Genomic DNA, 13,699 nt, shown 5'->3' with positions numbered 1-13,699 from the left:
CATGTGGATATCTATACTGATCATAAGAGTCTCCAGTATATTTTCAGGCAGAGAGAGCTTAATTTGCGGCAACGGAGATGGCTGGATCTTCTGAAAGATTATGACGTGGATATTCTGTATCATCTGGGTAAGGCTAATGTTGTTGCAGATGCGCTCAGTCGGAAGTCTATGGGCAGTTTAGCCGACTTACAGCCAGACAGGAGAGAGATAGCCCGTGATATTCAGCAGTTGGCTAGTCTCGGGGTTCGTCTGGCCGATTCTGGAGATACCCAGATTTCTGTTCGAGGGGTTTCTGAGTCATCCATCAGGAACGATATTAAAAGGCATCAATACGAAGATCCCGTCTTAGCTCGGTACTGGGACACAACCTATAATAAGGAGAGGACTCCGTTCGAGTTTTCACCGGACGGTACTTTGTTATATAGAGGCAGGTTGTGTGTACCTGATATTGCAGGCCTTCGGCAGCAGGTTATGAGCGAGGCACATTATGCTCGCTATTCGGTCCATCCTGGGTCTACAAAGATGTATCATGATCTCCGATGCTTATACTAGTGGGACGGTATGAAGCGGGATATTGCAGAGTTCGTCGCCCAGTGCCCTAATTGTCAGCAAGTCAAGATTGAGCATCAGAAGCCGGGTGGACTGTTGCAGGAGATGGAAATCCCGACTTGGAAGTGAGAGGTTATTAATATGGACTTCATTACAGGTTTGCCTCGCACCCCACGGAAGTATGATTCCATCTGGGTCGTTGTGGATAGGCTGACGAAATCAGCCCACTTTCTTCCCGTCAGGACTACTTATTCCGCCGAGGATTATGCTAGGCTCTATATTAAGGAGATTGTGAAGCTTCACGGAGTTCCTCTATCTATTATTTCTGACAGAGGCGCCCAGTTTACGACGCATTTCTGGAGGTCTTTTCAGGAGGGTCTAGGGACTCAGGTGAGTCTGAGCACAGCCTTTCATCCTCAGAGCGACGGACAGGCCGAGCGCACTATACAGACGCTGGAGGATATGTTGCGGGCCTGCGTTATTGATTTCAGAGGTAGCTGGGATGATCACTTGCCATTGCTTGAGTTCGCATATAATAACAGTTACCATTCCAGCATCCAGATGGCTCCGTACGAGGCATTATATGGCAGGAAATGCAGATCGCCGATCGGCTGGTTTGATATTGGCGAGTCAGAGTTGATTGGCCCAGATATGGTCCAGCAGGCCGTGGACAAGGTAAAACTTATTCGAGAGCGACTGTTGGCAGCCCAGAGTCGACAGAAGTCATACGCGGATAAACGGCGTCGACCGTTGGAGTTTCAGGTAGGCGATTGGGTATTTCTGAAGGTAACGCCTATGAAAGGCGTGATGCGGTTCGGCAGAAAGGGTAAGCTTAGTCCGCGTTATATTGGGTCTTATCAGATTGTTCGGAAGGTTGGAAATGTCACCTATGAGTTAGATTTGCCATCTGATTTGGAAGCGGTACATCCGGTATTCCATGTGTCTATGCTCCGCAAATGCATTGGTGACCCTTCCAGAATATTTCCTGCGGATGATATTTAGGTGACGGGGCAACTATCGTACGAGGAGCAGCCCGTATCTATTTTGGATCGTCAGGTAAGGAGGCTCCGGAATAAAGATGTAGCCTCTGTTAAGGTACTGTGGCGGAACGATAATAGGGAGGAAATGACGTGGGAGGCCGAAGAGGAAATGAAGAAGAAATATCCTCAATTGTTCCCTATGTCCGCAGGTAACCTTAAATCCTGCTTAAATTCATTTCAATACCAATCGTATGTCCTATGTGTTGTCTATAATCAGAAACTCCCCCAAAGTATTTTCCAACCCTATAAGATTAACTTTACATTCGAGGACGAATGTTCTAAAGGGGGGGAGGATGTTATATCCCGTGTTTTCACACGTTTGGAAAGACTTGAATTATATTGGATTTTTGAGATATAAGGTCAAATTTGATATTTTGTTGAACATAGGAGTTATGCATGAAAGAATAGAGTCATGAAAGTGTGGGACAAGGCTAAGGGCAATTTTGGAATTTTGGAAATTAGTTTCGGGAATTACAAAACGTGGACTATAAGTCATTGGGCCAAAAATAATGGAATGGAATTTAAGGCCCAATGCATATGAAGTGGACGGCCATGGTGTGGCCCAAGCCCACAATTTTTATTAAATTTCCATGTGATTAATTAACATAAGGAATTATATTATATATAGTTATCTCGATCCATTAGAAGACTAAAGATAAGAAGTCAAGAACAAGAGCCAAACAAAGGGGGGGTTTCGGGTGAAGCTAGGGGAAATTCACCCCCAAAAATATTGCTCCAAAAATTTATTTCTTGTTGATTTCCTACTAAGTCAAGGTTCCTTTGTAACTTGGTATAGTTATTTTGGAGTGGGAAGCATTAGAATCACCAAAGTGATCATATCTCTAAGTGAAGAAGACTTGAAGAAAAGGTAAGAATTTCCACCTTTTTATTGTGTTGTGAAGTTTTGATTGTGTTGTAGTATATAGAAATGTGTTGATTGTGTGGAAAAATGGAAGTTTGCAAGGTGGGTTTGGAATATGGCTTGTAGCCGTGGGTGTGTGTGTGTTGTGTGGTGATAATGTGTTGAATTTATGTTATATTCTAGTTGTGATTGTAATGAAATGCATATGGGAATTGAAAGTTGGATGAATTTAGTTGATGTTGGAAAAAAAATAGGCATATGGCCGTGTGGTGTATTTGGCTTGGGATAGAAAGGAATTGAGTTGTTTAGAGTGTTAAAGTGTTGTTGTGATGTTGTAATGTAAATGAAGTTAGAATGATATAAGTTTGTATTGAATTGGAATGTAGAAACTTATGTCGTTTTAGTATGAGTTGCCGACATTAAGGAAATGAAGTTGTTTGGTTGTTAAATTGTGATGATCATTTATGAATTTGGAAGTTGGAAACATGTTATGAAGTTGTATGCCAAAGATTTGATGTTTTGCATAAGTTATGACTTTGACGGAAAGTTGTATATTATGTATATCGAATGTATAACTTAAGGAAAATGATATGAAATGGTTCTAGAACTATATGGTGATGATCTTGATTGTTAATGAATGTGAAATTATTGATGTTAGTTTGAAAGTTTGGGTTAGAATGAAGGTTATGTCAACTTGTGAGAAAGGTGACTAGTTGAAGGATATTTGTGTTTTTAATGTTCATTGTTGATATTGATGTTGTCGTTTGGGTTGTTGTTGATGATTTATAGCCGAGTTGAATTCTTGGGGTGCTATATGTATAGGGGAAGTGCTGCCGAAATTTCGGTAGACAAATATGCATTAAGTTGGAACTTTGGTATTCATGGCTCACAATTGGTAAACTTGACCAATTGCAGTTTTTCGACGAAACGGGAAGTGAGTTTGGAAAGGCGTAAAGTGCTTGAAAGGTATGTAAAGCAACCCCAATTCTTCCCTTGGCATGCCCTTAGTGTGTTAGGGTCGGATCCGGGCCTCGAAGGACCTCTTGGCCCTCGGAATCCGCAAGAGAAAATCTCAGTTTTTCATTCAGTGGAATTGAACCACTTTAGTATGCTTTTCCGAAAAATTATGCAACTTTGCTCCAAATTACTTGGAAAGTCATAGAATGTTTGTAGAACCTTTTTAAGTGATACTATAAGCTTAGAGGGCACAATTTGAGCCCGCCGCCTTATTTGTCCCGAGGCGGGCCCACTATTCCCGGTTTTGCCCTTAATGTACTAAAGCTTCCTTTTTAGGCGATTTTTGAAAGAAATGTTTTGACTATCATACTAATCGCCTAATAAACATTGTTTTAAATATTCTATTAAATCTTATAAATTATTTTGACACCCGGAATGACTTCGGGAAAGTTATACTTCTGTAATTTATTATGATATCCGAAATGCATTTATTATGATTCCGTCCGACTCCATTGGATCTGTTTGGCTTTGATACGCTTCATCGAGTCTTTGAAAACATTTATGATATTTTTAAATTGCATTAGTTTCTCACTACTCCATTCGTGGATGTCCCAATGTTTCCCACACTGAGCCCGGGCCAGGATATGTTGTCAAGCGTGATTCTCTGCATTGTTCGCCGCGTCCCGATGTGAGGGGGCAGGTATACGCGTACATGGGTCTGTGGAGTATGATGTGCCATGTCCGCCTATTCTGATCTGATCTGTTATGGCCATTTTGATATGACATTTTATGATACGGGGCCACGCCCCTTTTTCTGATTCCTCTGTATTGTGGCACCAGTGTCGGGAGGGTGGCCACGTTCTGTCTGCCGAGTCCCGTGGCAGGGGCCGGATATGATATGACATATGTTTCTGTACACATTCTGTTTGTTTTGGAAATATGCATCTGACACTCTGGATTTTGTACTCACTTTCTGTAACCGTTATGATTTGACTTCTGTGATTCCGCTTTACATATTCAGTACATATTTCGTACTGACCCCCTTTCTTCGGGGGCTGCGTTTTCATGCCGCGCAGGTACAGACGACAGGTTCGCTGATCCACACGTTTAGGATCCTATTTCTGCTATTTTGGGGCGCTCTCTTCTTCAGAGCCCATCTTTTGGTACAGTCTGTCACTGCTATCTGGATATGTACATTGTTCTGGGTATGACGGGGCCCTGTCCCGTCTTATGATTATGTTATGTTCTGTAGAGGTTTATGGATATATCTGTGTGGGTTCTGTACATATGTTTGGGATACTTTGTTCTATGATGGCCTTATCGGCCTATGTGTGCCAAGTCTGCTTTTCTGCTAAATTCTGTAGCGTCCACTAATATTATTATTATATTATTATCTGTTAATATGTTAATTTGGGTATCGGGTACGTATGGGTGCCCAGCTCGGGCACTGGTCGCGGCCCACAGGGTTGGGTCGTGACAAAACCGAACTGAAAAACCGAACGCCCACCCCTAAGTAAACATATGGCAATATTGTGTGGGGTTGGGTATTGTGTATAGGGGTTTAGGTGTTTTCTTTGGTTAGAGCTGTTGGGATATATACTATTAACCATATGTTTGGATATAGTATTTATTATAGAACAATTATTTATTCATTGTTTAATAAAGAGTTAAATAGATCATGTACTAGTATGTGTGTCATTTATTTATATAGTAGATGATTTAGTGTATAAAGTTTAGCTTATACACGGAAGATTAAATCGTCGATTCTTATAAGTATAAAGTTTATGTTCACAATCTAAGATGGAAATTGGGCAAAACCATTTGTATGATTGTAGCACAAGATTAATACAATGTATCTTCATTATGAGAACGGTATAGTTCCGTCTTCTTGTGCTAGTACATTTTGTATGTATTGAACAAACCAAGTAGAGATAAGTTTTTTTGTATTGAATATATAAAACAAATTTTGTAGTTCATTAAATATACTTATACTCTTAATCTTGATATAATTATTATGATCAATGTGATTTGTTTATTATTTTGATTTATTAAAAGGTACGACTCAATTGCGGGTCTATGTATTCCTGGTAAATTGGATAATGACAAATTACATTTGTGAAATAATAATTAGTTGATAGAATCCATGTCTTGACTTTGAGATTGATGATACCCCTTTATGGATGCTTATAAGTCTCATGTGAAAACCCTGTAGGTGAATTTTGTATCCGTCACGTCATATAAGTTAAGCGGAAATATAAAGGATTCAATTAGTCAATGAATTAAATTGTCAGTAATTTAATTTCATTGATTGGTATCTGTAATCTTAACATGGGGAGTTAAATAAGATTTAATGAAAGATTTTGAAATTAAACTGAGAAGTGCAGTTACGATTTCTTAGTGGAATAATTCATAATTTATTATGGTAGGATTAATTCAGATTTATTGAATTAATTCCATAATAGGAAGCCTCTTTAATTAAATTATGTGGTCCCTGCTGTGCTCGAATAATAAAGAATTAAATGGAATATTATTTCTTGGTGGAAAATAAAGACCCAACAGGTTTCAGAAAAGGGAAAAACCTAAACCTCTAGTTATAAAATAGAAGTCTTATTCCATAAGGAGGCTAAGGGTTTTAGAAGTTTTCTTCAACTTTTCCATAGAGATTCGCCCACATGAATTTCACAGATTCGGGTATTATTCGGGTTACACAGTAGAAGACCGTGGAACTGGAGGATGAGCGTGTGGATGATATTTGCTCTTGCTTCAAGGTTCGATTTTCGGTCGCAATCACGCTTCAAGAGATAAATATCGATTTTATGTTTGATTAAAATTTATGACTGTTTGTTGTCTATATTACATGCAAGTTTCGATCCTGATTATTTGCTTCCGCTGCGTATGCCTGATTTCCATCAAGAGCTACCTTTCATATGGCACATGGAATGAATATGCATCCATCAACATACCCCAATAATGGGGAGTAAACATATGTCAATATTGTGTGGGGTTGGGTATTGGGTACAGGGTTTTAGGTGTTTTCCTTGGTTGGCTCTTAACTTTCATATGGCAGATGGAATGAATATGCGTCCATCAACATTGCAGCTTGTGCAAAATTTTGGGAATTTACCTATGGTTGCTAAGCCTATTTATGGAATTTTGTCTGGTGCTGTTTATATTGGTGGTGCTCATAGAATCCCTTATATTTCACTTGGAAGTGATATTTTTACTTCCCATTTTGCATTGGTTTATCTGTTTGTTTCGGAATTTCAAGGTTTCGCAGTTTGTTTTTGTGTGGTGTTGGTGTTGTTATGCTTCCCTTTGTTTGGTCATTTTTGCCACTTTTGTTTTTGATTCTGTTAGCTTGACTACAGAAGCAAATAGGTTCTAGCGTGTAAAGGTTGTTGGAATAAAGTGAGTCCGTGGCATTTTGCACCCTTAATGTGTGCTCTTTTTTTCAACTTGCACCCTATCCTATTTTTTTTTATGATTTAAACCCCAATCTCTTTATTTCCTTGCAAAACAATAAATTCACCCTTTTTATAAATTTATCATGAGGGCAAAATAGGAATACAAATAATATATCTTTTTTTCCTTCAATTTATTTATTTTATTAGAACTGCAACAACAATAAATTTTATTTTCAAAGCTCTTTTTTTTTATTTTTTTATTTTAAGTGATATTTCTCTATCAATAGTTGCTAAACATTTGGAGTTCTTATTGTTACAAGTTTGTCGTTTTTCCTTTATAAATTAGTAGTAATTAAATTATAAAGGAAAAACGACAAACTTGTAACAATAAGAACTCCAAATGTTTAGCAACTATTGATAGAGAAATATCACTTAAAATAAAAAAATAAAAAAAGAGCTTTGAAAATAAAATTTATTGTTGTTGCAGTTCTAATAAAATAAAAAAATTGAAGGAAAAAAAGATATATTATTTGTATTCCTATTTTGCCCTCATGGTAAATTTATAAAAAGGGTGAATTTATTGTTTTGCAAGGAAATAAAGAGATTGGGGTTTAAATCATAAAAAAAAATAGGATAGGATGCAAGTTGAAAAAAAGAGCACACATTAAGGGTGCAAAATGCCACGGACCCGAATAAAGTTAGCAGTAGCTTTTAGTGTCCTCTAATTATAATACTAGGAAAAGGTTTCTATAATGTTTAGTGTAAAGCAAGCAATACCCTTAGAAATTCACTATTTGGAAGATCGCTAGATTCAAGAGATATTTGAAGGTAAACGACCTGTGTTAATTAGCTACTACATATAACTATCGTTTTCGATCAAAAGAAAAGTTATATGAATGAATTTTTCTATATTTTAACTTTATTACCTAGAAAAGAAATTCAACTAGGAGGCACCTTACTAATAAGGTGGTTTGGTCAAACATCAAAGTTTTTTGTCCTTTCTTTTTTAATAAATGAACATGCATAGTTGGTCTAGCCTAGAAATTAGGGGGTTCGGAACCAAAATACCCTAAAAAAACATTTTGAATCAAAATACCCCAATAAAAAAAAAGTTACCAAAGTACCTTTAGCGCAGTATTTTACTGCGCTATAGCACTTGACGGAGACGGAGCCGTTAAGTGCTATAACGCAGTAAAATACTGCGCTAAAGGAAACTTTCTCTCACCTATAGCGCAGTATTTTACGGCGTTATAGGAGTCCGCCATTTTCAAGTACATCACATTTTCTCTCCTCTTTACGTAGTTTATCTTTTTTACGTAGTTTAGCCGTATATTAATCATGCTTTGAGATTCCGGAACTTCAATATTTTATATAGAACTCTAGTTATATTTGTACAATTAATAAAACAGGCTCAACACATCAAAAATACGCAATACTTTGGATTGTCATTTTAGTGGTTGAAAAGTGCTCGAAGTCCTTTTTTGTTTGAAGACTTGCAGTCATTAGCTTTAAGTTATTTATCTTTTAGGGTTTCGTCTTAGTTTTAAATTAATGCTTAACTTTATTTCGAATGTGTCACGTTTTTTTTATTATCAATTTAGGATGTGAAACTATAAACAATAATAAAGACTAAGATAATATTTACGATAAATTGTACAACACTAATGTATATACACTATCGAGGATGGGTCCCACATGTAGTATGCCGGAGACTATCCCTAGGCCTAAGGCTCATACCATCCCCACCGCCCTCGCCATCGTCTCCATCGCCCTTTTTCCTCTTAATAACCGGGCGCTCCAAGCCATGATCATCTCCTCTTCACCTAGCCCTTGCGCCCTTAACTAGAACGTGCTTCTTCTTAGGATCTGTTCCCGCTGGCACGCTCAGAACCTCAGGCTGAGCTGGGTCTGGAAACTCGACCTCTTCCTCGTCGGGAGTCGCCACCGCAAGCGCCGAAGGATAAACCTGAAAAATATATAAATATTAGTACCATTTCTTATTTATATTGAATACTTTAACGTTATTTATTTAATCAAACCTGTGTGTCAACGGGCTCCTGAGTAGGCTCCTGAGATGGGTCTGTAGGCTCCTGAGATGGGTGTGGTGGTGAATATGAGGTAGTCTCCTGGACGACATGTTGTTCAAAGTCCAAGTAAAGGTTACAAAAATTAAATAAATATTTACCTTATATTGAATAAAATTAGTTTTAAGTAAAAAACTTACATGCGCCTCGGTAGTCTCATGAGAAGACACCTCTGCCTCGGCAAGCTGATGAGAATGCTCCAGAATGGGCAGCTCTTGTGGACCCACTGGAGCCGAATCCTAAAATATGAAAAAAAAATGAAATAGTAAGTACTTTAAATGATCAAATATGTATATTAAATATTGACCTTATATTGAATAAAACTAATTTTAATTAAAAGCTTACATGTGGCTCGACAGTCACATGGGAAGACATCGCTGGCTCGGCAGGCCTATGAGAAAATGCCTGAGTGGGTGGCTCTGGTGGATCCGCTGGCGCCGAATCCTAAAATATAAAATAGTACTAAATAATGAGTAACATATATATATATTTAAAATAAATAATTTAAATGAACAAATAAGTATTTTAAATACTAACCGGGATAAAAAACTCATCGAAGTCAAGAATCTGGGCTCCCTCTAAATTCCTCACAGGCCGCTCATCAGCTAATGAAGCGCGTAATGTCGCCCAATCAACGTTATCACGCTCCTCCATGTATGCATCCTGGCTCGGCTGTGATGAAGACCCGGGTATCTCAGCAAGTAAGAGCGCCGGCGTAAACGTAGGTGAGCTTCCACTGGCCTGGAAGGGCTGCGGATGGACTAGACCGTGAACACCCTCTGGAATGGGATCGGCCTCATCCGCCTCATCTACCAGATGGTGTCCTCCACCACCAGGTCCTCTAGCAGCAACGTCGCGTCCTCTACGCGCACGACGTCCTCTGCCAGCACGGCCTCCTCCTCTGGGAGCACCCGGTGCTGCCTGATACTCAGCCTCCGGAACAGGCTTCGCCATGCGCCTAATCTCGCCTGCCTGCCAGATACCATCCTCGAAAATCCTAACCATCTCCGCGGCAAGCCCCGCAAGCCCAGGGTAAGGCATATGCTCTAACCCCAAGATGCGTAAACGTTGTACGGCCACCAGCTACATTTGTGTTTAATAGAAACAAAAAAAGTTTATTTTTAAAACGTAACAATAAATGAAATTAGATAAATCTAAATACGATAAACTTATCAATGCCTCGTACTGCCCCGCGAGTGCTGAGTATCCTACATCTCTAGGGGGACGCAGAGCTGGGTTGCCGATCAATCGGCGTGTGATCTGATGATACCATCGCATGTACTGCTCAATGGGAGTCAAATGGCCGACCACCGCTAAAGTGCCTAACCTGTTCTCCCAACGGTGGAGCTGGACATCTATGAAAACCAAAAAATCGTCATCAACGGCAGCCCGATCGTCCCGCTGGTAGTGTCGAAGCTCATGACGAACATCAGGGGGTATACTCTATGTATGCCCAAACTGTCGTAAGACACGCTCGGGCATGTGATCCTCTACGATGTCCATGTGTATCAATGGACACCGCGACCTCCAAACCCCCTGACCTGCCCTACAGAAGGGGGGCAAACCATCTAATATAGTAGCGTACGGCATCCATATAAATAGATGCATAACATAAAAATACAAATCAGTGATCACCAAGTAGAAAATATGTTTAATTAAATTATTAATGTAAATTTAAATAGTTTTACCGCATCGTCCGTCATGTGATCAAGCTGGTCCCGGAATGAAAAAATACTATGGTGCGTATCGACATCCCGGTCAAAACTCGCTGTCCACCTCCTCGCATAAGGCATGTCAATCTCGAGGTGATGCCTAGGCACGGGCTGAAAAGGCAGCATCCTTTCCCACGCCCATAACTGTAAGCGATATTAGAAAATACGATTTTTTAATCGTCCTTTCAAGAGGTTTGTTGACATTAAAGGAACGAACACTTAAAATATTACCTGGAGAAGAGCAAAAAATCCACTCACATCTCTGACAGCACCAATAGACGCTCGGCACAGGCATCTGTAAAGATACGCCAAAACAGCACCGCCCCAGCTGTAGTCTCCAAAGCGGTCCAGATGCTCCAAGAAAACCAAGTAACGTAAACTGACAAAGGAACCCGATGAATTCAGGAACAAGATGCCCCCGAATATAACAAGCAGGTACAAACAGGCATGATGATCAACATCGTCCTGCGGGGTGCCGTCGTCAACCGGATCCAGACCCTCCAAATAAGTGCAGAGTGCACTAAGTTGAACCCGACTCTGTCCCGAGATCTGGGCCGCGGCATCAGGCACGAAGTGGGTGAGCCTAGTCAACTCCGTCACCCATGTCCTACCAGGAGGAGGCTCGTACCGAGTGTACAGTGGCTCTCCATCTACCCGCAATCCAAAGAGGACCTGCACATCCTGAAGCGTAATCGTGGCCTCACCAGTGCGAAGATGGAAGGTATGTGTCTCTGGCCTTCACCGCTCAACCATGGCCGTGATGAGCGCCCAATCATGCTGTACCCGACCAACGGACACGCAACGGTAGATGCCGCCCCGAAACAATATCTCCAACACGCGAGAGTGTGGGGGGTGCTCGCGTAAAAGAGCCCACGCTCTCTGCAGCCTACGGGGACGGAGCCTAGTAGATATCCTATAGTACCGGCCCATTATAACTCTGACCTATGATTGTCTTGCAAAGACAGTACTGATCTATCAGCGGGCCCCGGGTGAACAGCGGGCCCCGGGGGAACATCTGGCCTAGGGGGAACATTCGGATCCAAGAAAGAGTCCGGTCTGTACAAACTAAATTAGTCATTATTCTTGAAATGAAAGATAAATTATATTAACTAATCGAAATTCAGCAGTAATATTTGTTTGGAACTCTATTTTGAATATGTGATATATTTTTAGTTGACCAAATAGCCAACACAACTACGATAAAATTAAACTAAAAGAGTATATTCGTCGACCACATATTTTCCTATAAACTTTACATTTTTTTCGTTAGCTTATGTATTTATGAAAAGAAGAACTTTAACTATTCTTTTTAAGATAATCTTTTTTTATTTAACATATATATTCACGCTTTTAAAATTATATAGATTAACATTTCATAATCGTTTACAACTTGTTTGGATGGTTGTTACCTATTGTATTATATTATGTTGTTAATTTAAATAAAATGTTTGCTTTGATTGCTACTTTAATTTTATTGTAATGTAACGACGAAAGGTTCTATTTTATGTAACCACTGATTTGGTCCTATACAATACAACACAATACGATAAATGTCAAAACAATACATAATAATCATCCAAACAAAGTGTTAACAACATAATAATTCATTACCAATCAACTTCTTTCAATTCATAAAGAATGTTTAACAAATACTCAATTAACAAAATAACAATTCATAAATAATTAGCCAAATTAACAACTCATAAACATATAACAAATTAACAATTCATAAACATTAAACATATTAACAATTCATAAACATTTAACAAATAATGAATTAAAAAAAAAAAACGGAACAGTGGCTGAGGCCACTGCCCAGCCCGATCAACCCAAAAAAAAAAAAAATGAAATTTATGCATTTTTTTTGGAAATTAACGACGATTAAATGTTAAACATGCATGCAATATAATGTATATAACAAAATAATAACAAAAGTTCATAGTAGAAAACCTTAATCGAAGATTTTTTGTAAAGTTATTTTAATCGAGTTGTACGCCGCTTTTTCTCAAAATTCGAACTTAGAATCTTGCTCCTTGACTTGAATATACCGAGAAACTACACTTTCCGGATGAAATTTAATAGAAAACGACGTTTTTAAGACGTGGGGACCACCTTGGCTCGCCTCCAATGGCGTTTTGAATTTTTTTTTTCCACTGGAGGGGACCAGTGGTGGAACCCGATCGGGTTATAGTGAAGTAATATAGCGCAGTATTTTATTGCGCTATAGGAGAGAGACAAGCTCCTATAACGCAGTAAAATACTGCGCTATAGGTGAGAGAAAGTTTCCTTTAGCGCAGTATTTTACTGCGTTATAGCACTTAACGGCTTCGTCTCCGTCAAGTGCTATAGCGCAGTAAAATACTGCGCTAAAGGTACTTTAGTAACTTTTTTTTTTGTCGGGATATTTTGGTTCAAAATGTTTTTTTTAGGGTATTTTGGTTCCGGACTCGAAATTAGGAGATCAAGGAGCAAGTGGCCAGTCAAGAGGAATTGTAAGGAATAATGAAGAGGATGATTCATATATTTTCTTTGGTTTTGCATTGTTTATAGGGGAAATAAAAATTATACTCCGATGAAAGATACAGCCAATTAATGTTGCATGGATTGCATGCGTTTATAATGGATTTTAATATGTTCATGGTGGAGTAATGGTAAGTTAAACAAAGTGAACAGGGTGTGGAAGGAATATTATAATTAAGTATTGATAACATTGCCTATATTATGCACGTGTCTTTACATGTGTCTCATGTACAAAATGTGTCAGTGTAGGGTCTCAACTCAAGATGCATCTTTCTATAATTTGGAGGATTGTTATAAGAGAAATTAACTCTAATTTGTTGTTGGTAACCACCGAACTAAGATATAGTGTGATGATTGAATTTTTTTGCAGCACAACTCAATTAAGTCTCAAATCTGAATCTTGAAAATGAATAAATTTGTGATGCAGAGTGTTTTGCCCCTCTCAACCGTCGAAATAGTGTTTACGTTTTCTGTAGTTTCAATATTAAAGCAGTGATCATATTAAATTAAAATATATTTTTTGCCAAAAAAAACTTAAAAGTATATATAGAGAAAACGTGCTTATTATTGC

This window comes from Lycium barbarum, chromosome 9, assembly GCF_019175385.1.
Source record: "Lycium barbarum isolate Lr01 chromosome 9, ASM1917538v2, whole genome shotgun sequence".
NCBI lineage: Eukaryota > Viridiplantae > Streptophyta > Magnoliopsida > Solanales > Solanaceae > Lycium > Lycium barbarum.
Note: the sequence above shows the minus strand (reverse complement) of the source record.